Source organism: Seriola lalandi, unplaced genomic scaffold, assembly GCF_002814215.2.
Source record: "Seriola lalandi dorsalis isolate HSWRI2012SDOR001 ecotype SW California unplaced genomic scaffold, Sedor1 jcf7180002054554, whole genome shotgun sequence".
Taxonomy (NCBI): Eukaryota; Metazoa; Chordata; class Actinopteri; order Carangiformes; family Carangidae; genus Seriola; species Seriola lalandi.
In genome coordinates, this window is record NW_019525107.1 from 1673031 (window position 1) to 1689982 (window position 16952).

Sequence of the window (16952 nt, forward strand, 5' to 3'; positions counted from 1 at the left end):
CACTTTCTATTTCCCAGAAACCACACCTTACACCAGTGATGTCACATTGAGCTTTTAACTCAGGTTTCACTTCAGATTTTTACAGCAAGATAACCCCCTTTACATATCACAGTGACACTTCATGTAAATACAGGTCACCAGGATAAACTTGGAAAACAAACAAAAAATAATTTTTTCGTTCTACAACACATAGCTCTTAATATTGTTCATCCTACAAGACCAATACAAAGATGTGATCGCACACTCTAGTGGTGAGAGGCTGGAACTGCAGGTTGGAAGACAGCCCATTAGAAAAGTATATAGACAGATACATGAGACTGATAACGCTGCAGTTCATAAAAGTTGTACAGTAACAAAGCTGTAAACACGAGATAGGAGTCCAAACCAACTTAGACTTCATTACATCTAAAGGACTGGCTCACACAGTCCGTCTTAAAACAATAGTTAGATACCATATCCACATTGGAACTGCTTTTCTTGCTGTGATCATTGGTCCTGTCTATATTGACCAGGAGATCTCTTTCTAACATGTCAGGGGGAGGTAGAGAGAGACAAAATCAAAAATATTCTCCAAAGTTTATCTGAAGTCAAAGTTACAGTGTTTTTAGTATAAAATTCCCTCCTTGTGTTTCCACACAGTGTTTCCATGCTGAGCTGCAGTAGAGGGACAGTAACACAGAGGGAATTCGGTACAGAAACGATTGAAACTTTGGATGATATCCATTTGATTTGTCAGAATGCGGAAGCCTCATATAGCATCTGACTGACGTGGCCCTGTTTCCAATTGTTGATTTCACTTTCCTGGAAAAGCCACACCCCATGTATCACTCACTTCAGTAGTCTGCAGAAGTCTTAATGGTAAAATAAATACCTAGAATAGCACGTTAGTCCCCTCCAACAGATTTACAGGTCACCTATACAAAGTGGGAAAAATACTGTTTCCAATCACATAACTTGCATTTTGTAAGACCAGTAGAGAACTCCTCAGAGCTACATAGATTAGTGTAATGTCACACTCTAGTGGTGATATGTTGAAACTGCTGGTCTTTGTTTGGTGGATTTTTTTTCTCTCTCTCTCTCTATTGAGTTCACTTTTTTCCAAACAGTTCATACAGGTCTCTGTACCAACATGCAGCTCAACGGTTAATCTGACATTCAAAATGCACCAGATGCAACCAAACACCTCATACATGTCTAAGGATCAAATCTGCTACGAGAACACTGACAAATGATACGTCAAAACAGTAGTTAACAGCATTACAAAATGTATCACTATTGTTTTTTTAAGTAGATTTTATTTATTTATGTAGGATCAACTGAGATTCCTTTACAACAAAAAAGAATGGGGATACTTCATTGCATGGACTATGTTACAATACAGTATATGTCACAGAAATAAATCAGAAATGCTGCAATATGCCTCTAAAAGCTTTAGTCATTTATTTACTGAGCCTTTTTTCCTGTCTACAGTATGTCCACCCTGAGCTGCAGTGGAGGGACAGTAACACACAGAGTAACTTTGGATGATATCCATTTGATTTGTCTAAGTCAGACTGCTGAACCCTTGCACAGGATGAAGACTATAAATTTCCCCCTCATCATTTACATTGGAAGCATTTTAGGACATTGCCAGTGTGAAGAGGATGAATGGTTACAGTTAGCAAAAACTGTTAATGTACATATTGACTCCTGACTATTTTTTTACTGTAAGAGAGACTTGAACGAGTGCACAACCAATATTGCATTGAGGCCGAATTTAAGCTCATCTGTGCTTTCAGCAATATCCTAATGTCACATTTTATATATCAATATTCCACCTGTGTTTGCTGATTATTTCCCATATTCTCCCAATTTGAAATGTCCACTTACGCCAGCAGTTCTCAAATGTTTGCCCACCCCGCATTAACAACGACAGGAGAAGCAAGTCACAAAAAAGGATCCCATGAAATAAAGGTCAGAATGATAGCGTCAGCAAACTTTATCTTTGTTTGTTTCATTTCCCCTACATAAATATTCTTTCAACTTAGTTTCACTTCATATCCACTTCCCTCCCTGCAGTGGGTCTATACTTACCCAGAGGGGCCCGCCCCACAGTTTGAGAACCACTGCCCTAAGCACTGCAGTCCATGTCGCTGCCAGTTCTTCTGCTGGATTTGTTTGCAGCCATACACACGTTCTAACCCCCAACAAATGTTAGGGATGTTTTATGCTGCTTATGAGATTGGATGGATTCTTCAGTTTGGTTTCAAGGAAGCAAAGTAATTATATTAAACCTTAATATGCACATAGTGATAAACATTACTGGCCCACTATCATACTGTATTTCACTTTGAGAAATGAACTGAAGAAGAGCAACATAAAAATCAAAATTCAATACTAGTTTTGAAATTTTCCACCGTGATGTAATTCAATTTTACCTTCCCTGTAAATGGAGTGACAGGAAATGCCACAGGCTATATGATCAGTGACACATATTTGAATCCTGTATTATGAACTTTGCAAAGGTCATGGCCAAGCCACAGAGCTACTCATCAGTCATCCTGGTAACTATCAACTGCTGGTTCAGCTTGACTCTTCAGTGCAGCCATTGGTCCAGAGCTGATAGCACCACAGGGGTTGAACATCATTGGTCAAGAGGGTTTCTCCTGAATTCAGTGAGTCTATGTATAGGAGGTGATTAGTGCCAAAAACAAAGCCGCAGGAGAAGTTGAACAAAAAGACTACATATTGAATAGCTTTAAAAGAAAATTAAATACTGTTAAATTTTGATATATTAACAGACTTTTGTAGCTATACTCATAATGCCAATAGCTGGTGCGGGTGTGGTTTCAAAATCAGATCATTTCAACCTACATTATCTCTAATCAAGGATTATTTTTATGCAAAACTCAGAAGGTGACTTTTCCTTCTTAAGACTTAAAAGGGCCAGTCGAGGACTAGACCTTACAGTTAAAAAAGCCTTTAGAAAAGGCCTATAACTTTCATCTCTCATTCACCCTCAATGAGTAAATGGGAGAATAATTGTAGTAGTGAAAACACAGCACAGAGCACTTAGATGAAAGAAGTGATCATTACACGGAGCAATGATATTGAAAAATGACCATCCAAAGTCTAAAACTGAAACTAAAACAAAGAATTCTGTAGAAGTTGTGTTGTGAGGAAAAGCTCCACTCTGATCCAACTAAAAGTGTGGTCCAACAATGAGTGATTTTATTTTTTATGACTTGTTTTTGTCAGTTGCTGAAGTAAAATGATCATTGATGTACATTACTTACATTTACATCAGTTGTTCCCAACCTTCTGCATCTCATGGCCCACTTTAAAAAACTAAAAACTTATGGCAGCCCACATGACCCCATAACAACACGGAGGCCAAATAATGCCTTTTCAGAGCACTTGTTATTTTATTGATCAAACATTCATGCTTGAACTGAAAGCAGATGAAACATGTAGGAAGCTCAATTTTTCTCTCTCTTTGATGTGGTGAATAAAAGTTCCTAGACAATGAAAGGAGTTTTAAAACATTTTTAATGTTTATAGGGATCATTTCATTTTAAAACATTTAAAAACATTATTTATTTATTTAATTATTTTCTATAATTACATCTTTTCACCAAAATTATACTTTTGCAAATCATTTTTCAGCCCGCATGCGATACCTTTGCTGACCACCAGGTTGAGAACCACTAGCTTACATATAGTCACCTGATTGCGGGGACTGTATGATGATTCATTTTAAAAAAGACAGAGAGATAGAAAATGAAATATGATATGCAGGTATCTCTCACCCATATGGCCTCTCTTGCATTAAAGCTAGTTATCCCACACGCTGATGTTTTACAATTAAAAAGCACATTACCTACAGCCAATCACTGTCAATACCAGCATTTTATATTACATTCAGTATCCTCGGATTGTCATAAATTTGGGGTCTTGTTCTCTTGAGCAGATCATTAAATCGGTCCACATCAAGCTGAGAATACCACTGAAAGCATTCTCTATCCAGCCACACCTCCTGAACTGATGTTCTCTCAGGTACAGGACCGAAATGCCATCTGACTTGAGATCTTTGGCATCATGGTATTAAAACATCACTAACAAGTATAGTATAGAGGGAGGGACTGTCAGTCTGTATGTATGTAGTTGCTAAGCCACTCAGGATCCTATAAACCTATAATAAAATATTTAAAATATAAAATTTATATCAAAATACTCTTTTTTAAAAAAATAAAAATAGCTTAAACAAAAAGAAAATATCTATTTTATTTGTTTTTTTTAAATAATAATAATTAAAAAATCATTATTCATTCTATTATAAAAATACAAACATTTTTATTATTCTATAGCCTATCATAAATTCAATATTATTTTACTTAATTTTATTTTTCAAGGTCTGAAGCTAAAAGCATATTCCTCTTTAGTGGCACTTATCGCCCTCCATACAGCGCTGCTTACACCACGATTACAACCTGCTCTCTCCATAAAAGAGGGGCGCTAACCCATAGCGTTACAATTGATGTAGGCAAACACATCTCTAGCCTGTCCTCCGACACAGCACGAATGACAGAACACTGTGTGAGAAGAACCGGACTAATTAACGTAGCTACATTTCAAGGTAAGCCAGTTTATTTCATGTGTAACACTGGTGGCGATTTTGAAGGATGCGCTTGATGCGGCTGCTGCTCAGCATCAGCAGCGTGAACATCCGTGTGTCCACATGACCACAGCTGAAATGGATGTTTCCTCTATTATCTGCAACATCTTTACCGATCAGTGCTGATTATCTGGTCACAGAGGCACCGCTTCTCTTCATGCTTTACTGATGTCTGTGTAACAATCAAATGGCTAAAACGAACAAGAGGCTTCATCAGCCGCATCTGGTTGCAGTAATCCTTCACATGGACCGTGCGCTAATCCATGAGCATGTTCTGCCTCACAATACTGCGCTTTAGCAAAAATACTGTAGTTAATGGAAAAGCCGTAGACACCCACGTAGTCTGCAGTAGCATGTCATTGAAAACAAAGCAACAGTAGCTTATGTCGTAATTATTAGAGGATATTGTAATGACTTCTTCAATGCAGTTATATTTCCGCGGATAGAATAAAATTGCCTGTGGTGAAAATCACAGTTGTCATTCTAAATCACACAGTGTCCCTACCACGTGCCTTTGATTTATTTTACAGCCGAACTGCCCCCAAATCGCTTTTATCGATTAGTGACAGACTACAGCTTGTCTCCCTGTCCTCCAGTGGAGGGTTTCCATACAGGGAGGGACCCAGAAGGGAGGGACAGAATACCATGTCCTCATGAGTCAAAACGATGTGTAATTTTGCCATCACATCCGACGTTTTAGTTTCGTTATGATCAGGCAGTCACATTTTACTGCTTTGGCACTCGAAGATGCGCTCTGCAGTCCAGCTGTCTTGCATCAGCTTCCTGAAAGCCTGCGTAAGCCGCTGCATAGCCTGCACCACTGACGATAAACATTAGTGGTATTAATACGTGTCGACTGTACCGTACCCTGCACTGGTTGTTTTCCATAAATACAAAAGCACGTTATGAATGTTGCGCTGCTGCAGCCAGACATCCACCCTGGCCAGACTGTGGGCTCCATGTGATACAGGAGTCACGCATGAGAGAAAGTTCATCGGGGGATTCCCAAACTGTGAAGCTTCAGACTCTTATGTGTTTGAAATTCTAAAGATGTATAGAGCTTGAAGTTATTGTTTAATTTAACAGGAGTGTGTATCTGTTGGATTTAATGACCTGCAGATATACTGTGGTACAGCTGATATTATTTAAGACATAAAAATATTTTAATTATTATTAATAAAAAATGATGATGATGATGATAAACCACAGTTGGATATTCTGAAAATTACACCTACTCCTTCAATGAAAAAAGTCATTTTCCATTAATGTTATTATTATAATGTAAATATTTTAAATTTTTAAATTTTTACTGTTACTTTAAGTTGATTGAAAAGTTCATTCTAAGTGTGTGTTTGTGCACTGGAGGCTTCAAATTTCCACATCACACTTGGCCCATAGTTACATTTTGTTGTTTGGCAGCATCCAGTGGTCGTAGTAATTATGACAGGGGCAAAGGGAAAAGTGTGGTGAACTAGTATAAAGTGCGACAAAGTCCACATCAGGAGGTTTGGGTGGATGGATGGGTCAACAAAACAGGAATATGACCCGGCAGAGCTTCATTCAGTTCCCTCGAAAAGTGGCAGTTCATGTTGTTTCTATTATTATTATTTCTTTTATTATTAATTAATTATGTTTCTATTATATAGTACTAGGTTAGAAGTTTACAATGTTGATTAGTGCCATAATTTCTGGAGCAAATTTACATCCTCGATACCACTCATTCATATTATTCCTGTCATTTCCTGTTTCCTCTGCTACATCTGTTGAAGCTGTGCTAAGCTAAACTACGCTAAGCTATCACTTCAAATGACTCTGAATCCCCATCTTCACCAGCAGTCAAGGTGAACACTCAGGGAGACTTTCATTGTTTTACATGTCAGCCGGATAAAAGCTACTAGTTACTGGCCAGCTTAGCATACAGATGGGAAGAACAGATGAAACAAACAAGATACAACATATTAATAAATGAGCTTGTAGAGGTGCAGCTAGGTGGACTTTGTTACCTCTGGACAAATGATTCAAGCTGGCTGTTTCCCCCTACTCCGGTTCTTAATGCTAAGACTTTAATAAACAAATATGAGTGTTATCAATCTTCTCATCCAAAAAAATAATCATATTTTTTAAATATCAAATTATTCGGTTATGTATCTCAATGGTGAGGATACTCTTTCTTGACATTTCAGAAGAGTCTCATAAGGCAAGTCACAGAACAAACGTGGTTCTGGTTAGGAGACAGACACTGTCCCTTTCCTGATACTACATTGGTAAAACTCTAGCTTGCAGATGTGTAGTAATAAAGGCTACCAATAAGCAGTCAATGGTGTTTATCATCTGGTTGCTGTGTACAGGTGTGAGCATATGGAAAAAAGAGCTATTAGATCACAGACTCAGTAAATCATCCCACACTACAGTGTGACACTTAAATTTCAGTTTGACTGAACTGTGTTTTTCCTCCTGTTACTCATAAACATAAGCATTGCTTCATATTCAGGCTGAGGTGAAAACTATGAGTGCTCTTTTGTGATATTTCTATGCAAGTATGCAGACTTTTGTCATGGAAGTCACTCTCTGTATCTGCTCACTGCTGTGCAAATTTGAGCACATTGTATTCTAGTCCAGGTCTTATCACGAGTAAAGTCAGAGTGCATCTGTGTGTGTGTGTGTGGGCTGTCGGAGCAGTGACTCAGCATTTCTTGTCAAACCATAGGAGACCTATCAGTCCTCTCATCAAAAGCTGAACCTTCTTTTCCCTTTGCCGTCACCACAAGATATTTACTGATACCTTGGGCGGTGACTTAATCTGTCAACACGTCTGTATTACACTGATCTCAATCTCAGTCTTCTGCGATGTACAATGTGAAATCACAAGGTGTACCTAATGTAGAACATATATTTCTCTTAGGCAACACAGTGATAGCATAGTGTAGAACTATGCAGTTTAATTTGAAGAGGTTATCTGACTCAGTTCACAGAAACAGATAAGGCCAAAGCAGGAAGAAGGACGCACCAATGCTCATGCAGTGTTGTGCAAGTGACGGCTGAGTTATTTAACTTTTGAGACATATGATTTTCGTTTTGTCTGCCAAGTAAGTAGCTCATGTCTTTTGCAGTTCAACCAGCTGGATTCAAAAGTCTTCCATTAGCTTCATCCACTATTTTATAAATAAGCAAGACCCTCTGCAGTCCTATTAGTAGTATTTTGTCTGGACCCCCTGATATTTCAAAAATATGACATGACCTTAATGACCTCTTGTTAGGAAAATTATCAAATAAAACTCAGGAACACCGTCTGAAAATTATAAGAGTAGCATATTTATTCTTGCAGCAAGGGAACAAGTTACACACCAGAGTTCACAGTGCAAATGTTCAACAGATTCAAGATTCACACAATTTTATCATGGTTTAATGTTTTGGTGTACTGGCCGGGAGGAACAGAGAAGGTCACTGTGCTCCTCTCGGACACCACATGTCTTACAAGCAAACACAATAATAGAAAGTTATATTCAGGATAATACAGTTTCCCAGGATACTACAGGATAATACAGTTTCCCTTTAAGATGTTTATGTTATTCATAAGGTATCACAATTTTTTCAACACCTCTCTAATTTTGAATGAGAACCAAAATGCAAAATAAAAGTTTATTACAGCTACTGAAAGAGTGAAGGGAGAAACAGACTCCACCTCTGTGGCTGTTGATTGACACTGCAAAGGTATAAGTTCTATATTAACTCACTTTGTGATGTCACAACAAAGCAGTCCCCGCTCACAACCATGCCTCAAGACAGGCTCAGAGCCTCCTCTCTTCTGATTGGCTCGCCAACCTGTTGTTACCTGAGCTCCAGAGAAAACCCTGAGAGAGGAGATGTAAAACTACACTGGGATGGTTTTTGGTTGGTAAAACCATAAATATATTTTCTGATAGATCAACACAAACCAGAAAAAGTACAAAACATGGGACCTTTAAAAAATCGAATGTTGTTTATTTAATTTCTATTTTTTTAGTGGCCTTTAACAAACACCATTTCCCATGAGCCCTAAACAATCACAGGCAAGTCAAGGGGTAAGAGGGTGGAGCTAGTTCATCATGTTTGTAATAACAGCAGGGCACAGAGGTGTGAACTATGTAGAGGTTAATTATCAGCAGGGACAAAAGACTTTAGACAAGAATGTTGGAGAATTTTATGGATATGGATGAAACCAAATGTAGTTGTTCCCGTACTGCTGCGCTGGTAAATTTTCATGGGAGGTGTAGTTTTTATTTTTTGTATGTTAAAGGTCCCATATTTTACATTTTTTGTGGTTTTATTTCAAGTGTTGATATCCATAAGAAGATATATTTGTGGTTTTAAGAACAAAAAACCATCATAATATAGTTTTACATCTCATTTCTCAGGCTTCTCTCTAGAGCTCTAGTAACAACAGGCCTTTATACAAGATGGGACCTTTAATACTGTCCTCATCTAGACCTTTGGAGATGACAAATGGAGAGTCACACCACTTGTCACTCACAGAACAAATATAAAAAACATTTTAGGGTCTAGACTGACTTATTTTTATCTTGTGAGGAAGAGGAAAGTCGAGTTTATGACATAGTCCGACATCCTCTTTTGAGATTTAGCCGACAAAACTAGATAAACTATGTAGCATTGAGATCAGGATTTATCTGATTGCACTTTTATATGTATTCCAGTCCACATTCGTTCATTTTTTATTTTTTTGATCATATGTTGACATCACATCACTTTTAATGGCCTCTCATGGTTTTCCTTCAGTTTGTTGCTCATGGTGACACAATAATATTCTTTGTTTCCCTTCTTGTGATTAACAATACACATATTCATACAGTAGTTTCGATCCTGCACCCTTTTACCCGCCATCATTCTTTGAAAGGCAGACCCATTGCAGCGGCTAAGTGCAGCTTCAGGCGGTACACATATACACCGAGCACTGTCAGCAGCTTTCTAGTTTTCATCTCACATGTATGCTTCCTTCTGAACAAGTTTCCTGTTAGCATAAACTAACATGTCTGAAATCTAAACCCCCCCATTGGCTGGCTCTCTAGGTCATTTTTTCCAGTTGATTTCACCACCAACAGGAGGCAGCAAGGTCACATGTGCTGGCATGTCTGTGAGATGTAGGGCAAGAGGTTGATGTATGTATGACTGTGTGTGTGTGTCTATGTCAGATGCATATGACATTTTGTTTTGGACACGTGTGAATGTGTGCTATTTTACTTCATCCAACACAGAGCATGTGACACACACCAGCATTCGGCCTTTATTGAAATAAATCATTGTTACTCTGTGCACAAACTCGGCTTAGTTGCATAGTTGTAATTATGACTTCAATGCATTATATGATCTTCAGTTTACAGTTCATGTAGAAAATTAGCCTGCTTATCCAACCACATTCAAATAGCTGCAACCACTTTGTTTGTCTAATGCATAATTACAAAGTACAATACAATACAAAATAGGTCTATACATGGTCGGATTGCTTAAGTGCCCAGGGGCCACTGGGCCTGTACTAATGCCCCCTTTCCTCCTACTCTCTGTTAATTGTTGGCTGGACCGCAACAACAGGGCCCTATAAACGCAAATGTCTGTGACTGATTGACTGACTGACCATGGTGTAACTTTAGTGGTCAAACTGTTGGAGTTTCCCCATCGGCAGCCGTTCCTTCAAAATGAATCGGAGCAAACAAAAAGTGTTGCCAACTAAGCGCCTTTTTTGCTAGATTTACCGACTTTTTAAAGTTGTTTAATGACTTTTTTTTTTTTTCCAAAAAGCACGTAGCTTCAAATCTAGCGACAACGTAAACAGTATACAGTAAGTGATATGACAGAATCTATGATGGTTGACAAATGTACATTCTCCCATTCAGTATACTGTTAACTCATATTGCTCAAACCTATTACATGTCCCTGTTGATGTGCAGGTTCATCATTTGCCCAAGTTCACAAAGGTCCACTCAGAGCATTTATGCTGGTGCTTTTGAGAACCTTAAAGGTCTGGGGCTCTGGGCCAGTTGTGGTTGGTAATCCAGCCTATAGGGTCCATAGAAACACTATTTTCTCACATTTTGTACATTAATTAAAACTACACTAACCCTAACCCCTAACCCTTAATTGGGAAAAAAAAGTTGTTAGTTGTAGCCCCAGATATACTGTATAGTGTATTCTAATGTTTTTTATGCCTCCCTGCCAGTGACAGCCAGCACCTTGGCATTATGTTTTCGGGTTGTTCATCCATGTGTACCATTCTCGTGAATGCAATGTCTCACTAACGCCTTAAGGAAATGTCTTCAAATTAGGCACAAACATTCATTAGGACTCAAGATTGAAATGATTAGATTTTGGTGGGCAAATGTCAAAGGTAAAGGTTACTGTGACCTCACAAAACATGTTGTTGGCCATAACTCATGAATTCATATGCTAATTATGACACAATTTAACAAAAATGCCCAATACAATAAAATTATGAAGTGATTACATTTTATACCCAAATGGTCAAAGGTCGAATTCTCTGTGACAACTTAATGTTCTGCGAAATCATTCCTGGACGTTATTCAACCTGTAACTCAGGAAGGGGAGATTGAGACTGCAACTTAACCTGGCTGGCGGAGGCATACAACTTACCCTGTCTGGAAAACAGTTCAAAATTATTAGCACATAATGCAAATTAACTTGAAGGTGTAGTTCAAATGGTGTTAGAATAGAGTTCAGCCAGAGTATCTGTACTCCTGTCCCTTTCTGTTCCTGTCCTCACTGTCATTCTGTTGTTGTGGAATCGTAAAAGTGGACAGAGAAAAGCGGATGAACAGCAGAGCTGACAATAGAGATAATTCACTGCCAGAGAGGTGAGGGGTAAATGAGCAGTGCTGTCTGTTGCCTGTGGGGCTAGTTGATGTTTGCTCTCTAAGCTGCAGCCAAGCATACAATATTGGGTCAGTGCCTACTTTGTCTCCTCCCATTAATTCCCCACAGTGACAGTGAGGCCCCGGAGGTAAGATGGGTGACTACTGTACTGGGTGGACTGGAACTGGCCAAATCAACAGTTAGGAACTTGCCTGGGTGCCAGTATACTAGCTATGTATTGCAGTAGTTCCCATGCATGTATCCTAATTCTAGCACCAACATAGTGTTGTTTTTGAAAAGTATTTTTAGATTTAGTCTTAGTCGTAGTCCTAAAATCAAAAGTCCATGTTACCTTTTTATTCTTAGTATGTTTTTAGTCGAGTTTAGTAGTTTTAAATACTTTAACTTTACCTTTAGTCATTAGATGATTAGTCATAAACAATGTGAAGATTTTAGTGTAGTTTTAGTTAAGACCAAGCATTATGGTGAACCTTCTGACTAAAAAGGCTTCATCTGAGCATTTAAATTCAACTTCAGCAAACTGCTTTCAAATAAAATTTCATCCAATTGATTCAAGGCCTAAAAATTCAAAAGAAAATAAGCCACAAAATGACAGATTATTTGATTAAGAATACAGCTTTGCAGAGAGGATGTCTAGTCTGATGTTTTTAACTGTAGCAAAACATCCAGACACGAAAGAGGATAAAACAGTGAAGTCTGGAAAGATGCAGTGTCAGCAAATCCAATACAACTCTAACTTTTACAATATATCAGTCATTGCTATGATTTTAACTTTATGTTTGATAGCACAAACCCTGGGAATACCTTTGTGTAAAGAAAGCCACAAACATTGCCACACTACTCCTCTACTTATTACAGTAAACATACTGTAATAAAAAACTTACAGCAAACAATGTCACATGCTGGTACCACATAAGGAAATAATTTCATTATATAGCTGCAAGGTAGTAGCGAGAAAGATTAGTAGACACAAGGAGCACAAGGCAGATGGACGTGTAGCCTGAGTTTTAGTGTCTTTTTTTTCTGGGTTGAGCGAGGTCAAGTGCTCCACTGACTGAGACGAGCTACATGCAGCAGCAGTCTGATGCCCTCCTTGTGAGGATCAGTCTGTTAGTCTGGTTAAGATGGTTTCACCTTCTGTTCTACTTTCACCTGTCAGCAGTTACTATAAGTCTGTAAAATTCAAAGCAGGCTACTCCTTCCAATGCATCATTGTACACAGTAAGAACAAGTTGTTTTCGCCATATCAAACACAGTTTGTTGCTCTGCAACATTTTCATAACTATCCATTTCACCTCACTGTGGCACGGACTAGTAAGCGAGTGATAAATTGTGATGAGGGCTGTGTCTGAAACCACTCTCCTCCATATTTACTACACAGTGCATTGTTTACACTCTGTCATTGAAGTGTCTGAAATCAGAGTGTAAAATGCATCCACAGAATAGTGCCCTCTCTAACAACACTGCACAACTAATCCCACCAAGTAATGCATATTATTTTGCGGATGTGAAGGTTATAAAGTTGGAAAAATATCTTTGAAGCAGAAGTTGGTGAATATTATGGACAAAATTCAATTACGATGATGTAAGAACCTTTATATAAGTAGCTCATAGGACAGGGGTCGGCAAGTAAGTATGGCCTGGGGCCAGTTTTTTTCTAGTCCATTAGATGGCGGACCAGAACATAATCAAGAGCTACATTTGACTGATTTACTGAACTGTTGTTATTTTTTTCGTACCACACATTGTGTGTCAGCTATTTCAGAGGTTTTTTCAAGCAAGCAACATAACCTTTGGAACTTCCTGTTGGAACTTTTCAGAATAAAAGATCACAATAGCGCTGGACTAAAGAACCTAAACTAAACAAAAACTAAACTAAAGAGAAAAAAAGTTTCTTGCGCTTTTATTTTGTAGACAAAATCGTTAAAGATGACGTTTCTTTGGGAAACTGTTGCCATGATGATCTGTTTTAGCATCAGGCCCTATGCACTAACTAAATGTAACTGATCAACTGACATGTATTCATGTTCTATAGTTCTAACGATGTCATAATACCATTGTACCTGAGGGCATCTCTAAGGTGGCCCCCAAACTGATAACTAATCCTCTCCCAGTAGTGAAACATCTCGGTACTAATTTTCTTTCAAAATGAGCCACAGATCCACATGTAGAAGTGCAGAATGAGGTGAATAAAGCTGAGTACAGAGGGAGACTAAGAGTTCTCCAACTGGTGTCAAGGCTGCGATTATCTTCTCTCTACAAACAATGGACAGTTTTTTTTTTTTACATTAGTCTCAAAACATGCTCAGGGTCAATGAGGCCAAATACACAATGGCACTGTAGCTTAATTTAGGGATGTATGTTTTTCACATTTGAGGTTCAAAGAGCTAGTTCCTGGACTCACATCAGTACAAACAGGGTTAGTTCTCACAGCTGACTCAATGAATCACAAGTCCACTCCTGTCTCAGTATTTGTCCTGTACAGTTTCACCAGATTGATATTCTGCCGCAGCAAATACTATTTTCTTTCTAGTAAAAAGATGTCACTCCAGTGGACTGACATCTCATACAAACACTGGTATCTTTGAGTAAGATTGACAGTGAAACCTTTTTCTTAGATGTACAATAACCACATGAGAGACTTCCTCTTGATACTTCAAAAGCCTTTGTGTACCAGAGAGGAGGAAATACTCCTCAGTCCAAGGTAAATAAGTTTCTGCTGTGAACATAAAAGACCCAGTAGGTAGGATAAAGCCCATTGCTTATTAATATCACAGCTCCCCACTCTGATCTCACTTTGAAAACAGACATTAAAAGGCAAGATATAGAATTAGATAGAAATGAAATAAGAAAAAACAACCCTGAGAACTTTTTCCGGATCTGGATTTGTTTGATTCATAAGCAATTATGGATAGACAAACAAACAGTAGGACATGAGGGTATTACCTCACCGCAGTGCATTGTTAACAAAGTGCCCTGGTTCAACTTTTAAGACACTCCCACCTCTGGTCGTCTCATTGTCACCTGATCATGATTCACTGAGTGTCCGCTACCAACAAGTCCTCCAACCTGAATAACAAATACAGGTTGATTGCTTCAACCCTCTGACACGACTCATAGTGGTGTGTTTCCTGAAATAGCGCCACTACAGCGACAGGCATACTGGACCTTTGTTGTCATGATTACAATAATAAACACCCACCCTACCTACCTTCATCGCCATGGTTACTATAATAATGGTCATGGCTTGGTTAGGTTTGGTCATGGATAATTGAAACAACATAAAGGGCTACTTTCACATGGGAGTTGAGGACTGTTCTCCTGTGTGTTATTCCTGATGTGGTCTTTGTCACTCTATATACTATGTCACCGCTCTTCTCCGTTTGCTCCTGTCGTAATTACTACAGGCGCTAGATATTGCCTAACAACAAAATGTAACTATGGGTCATAATAACCTGCTGCACAGACGACCTATGGGCTCGTTCTTTACTGGAGGACAGTCTCCCCCTACCCTGCCTCTCAGGATGGCTTATAAAACCCACTCACAATGTCTCACCTCACAAATTCCTTTAACTCTATAGAATTCGTAAGAGAAGTCACCTCCTGGATCAGAGCACCAAGGACAGGAAAACTTCATTTGGTCATCCATCAACCTATCAAAACATTTTAATTGGATTTTATGCTCTGGCTTCCCTCCCAAACCTTATTATTATTCCTCCATAACATGAGCAATCAGCTGAACAGACAAAAGCTCACAGTGGCATGTTGTTCAGCAAACAGCTTTGCTTGTCAGAACCTTCTGGTACTCTGTGCTCAGTGATGTTCATGCAGAATAATGAGCTTGCCACCAGCCATTTGACATACTACTTTTTAATTCAGTGGTAAAAATTGAAAAATTATTTGAATGAGAAGCACAGTGAGCAAGTGTTTCGCCGTGCACAAAAGAAGGCCCACCAGAAGAGCATTGCAGTAGTCGAGGCGAGAGTTGACTGGACCAAGAGCTGGGTGGTGTACTACGTAAAGTAAGGCCTGATTTATCTGATGTTGTATAGAGAAAAGTGACACAACCAAGAGACAGATGCAATGTGGTCAGAGAAGGAGAGCTGGTCATCAAACATTACATCCAGCTTTCTTGTAACCTTAGTTGGGGTAAGGGATGAAGAGACAATTTTGATATCGATATTGTGATGAAGAGAGTGATTGGCCGGGATGACTAGAACTTCAGTCTTGGAGAGGTTTAGTTGAAGGTAGTGATCCTTCATCCGTGTGGAAAAGTCAAAGAGACAGGACGAGATCTGCTTAGAGACAATGGGGTCACGTGGTGGGAATGACAGGTATAGCTGGGCATCATCAGCATAGCATTGATATGAGAAGCCACATGAGCGGATAATTGGACCCAAGGAGGTCGTGTATATTGCAAAGAGGAGGTGTCCCAGAACCGATCCTTGGGGCAGTCCAGGGGGGGGGGGTGTGCTAAGAACATTTTCCCTTGCCAACACAATGAAGGAGCGCCCAGTGAGATTCAAACCAAGAAAGGGCTTTGCCCAAGTTGCCCATGTTGGAGAGTGCGGATAGCAGGATGCGGTGGTTCACTGTATCAAAGGCTGCTGAGAGGTCCAGCAAGATAAGAACTCTGGACTGACCTGCAGCTCTGGCTGCCCTTAGGGCCTCTGTCAGATCCGTTTCAATGGAGTGGCCACTCTTAAAGCCTGACTGATTTCGATCAAGGGGATTGTTACATGATAAGAATTCTGAGACCTGCATAAAAGACGCTCTTTCGATACACTTAGATAGGAATGGAAGCAGTGAGACTGGTCAATAGTTCTCCTCTTGAGGAGGGTCAAGGGTTTTTTGAGCAGATGAGTTACCTGAGCCAGTTTGAAAGCAGTTGGAAATGTTCCCAAACCCAGTGAAGCATTTATCACATGTGCGACTGCTGGTACAATGGAGGGAGATATGGCTTGGAGGAGGTTTGTGTGAATGGGATCCAGCGTACATGTAGTAGGTACTGGTCAGATGTTTTGACATATCGTTCTCAGAGAGAGGGGCGAATGACAGAAAAGTTGTGTCATTCATGCCCTTAATCAGCAGAGACTAGTCGTATCTGGGAGGTTCAGAGAATTGGCGGCTGATGGCCACCACCTTTTCAGCGAAGAAGGAGGCAAAGATATCGGCTGAGAGATTTGTGCCTGGGAGGGGTGGTGGAGGATTGAGTAAGGTTTTAAAGGTGGAAAATGTGTCAGTGGTACTGCTGATCTTATCGTTGTAAAATGCAGTTTTGGCAGCACTGATGTTGGATAAGACGGAGGCTAGGAGTGACTGATAGGCCATGAGGTCAGCAGGGTCCCTGGTTTTGCGCCATTTTTCCTCTCATCAGCTCTGAGATTGGTACGCAGAGGTACCAGATCAAACCCCCCCC

General features: G+C 39.4%; 1 protein-coding gene across 1 annotated transcript in view; it reads left to right on the top strand.

Annotated features, from left to right (window-relative positions):
• Nucleotides 1–4489: 4489 nt before the first annotated feature.
• slco4a1 (solute carrier organic anion transporter family, member 4A1) overlaps nucleotides 4490–16952 on the top strand; it is a 30670-nt gene continuing 18207 nt past the window's right edge. Inside the window, exon 1 of the mRNA XM_023415588.2 lies at nucleotides 4490–4615. The gene's annotated coding sequence lies outside the window, so the exon portion shown is untranslated. The remainder of the gene's footprint in view (nucleotides 4616–16952) is intronic.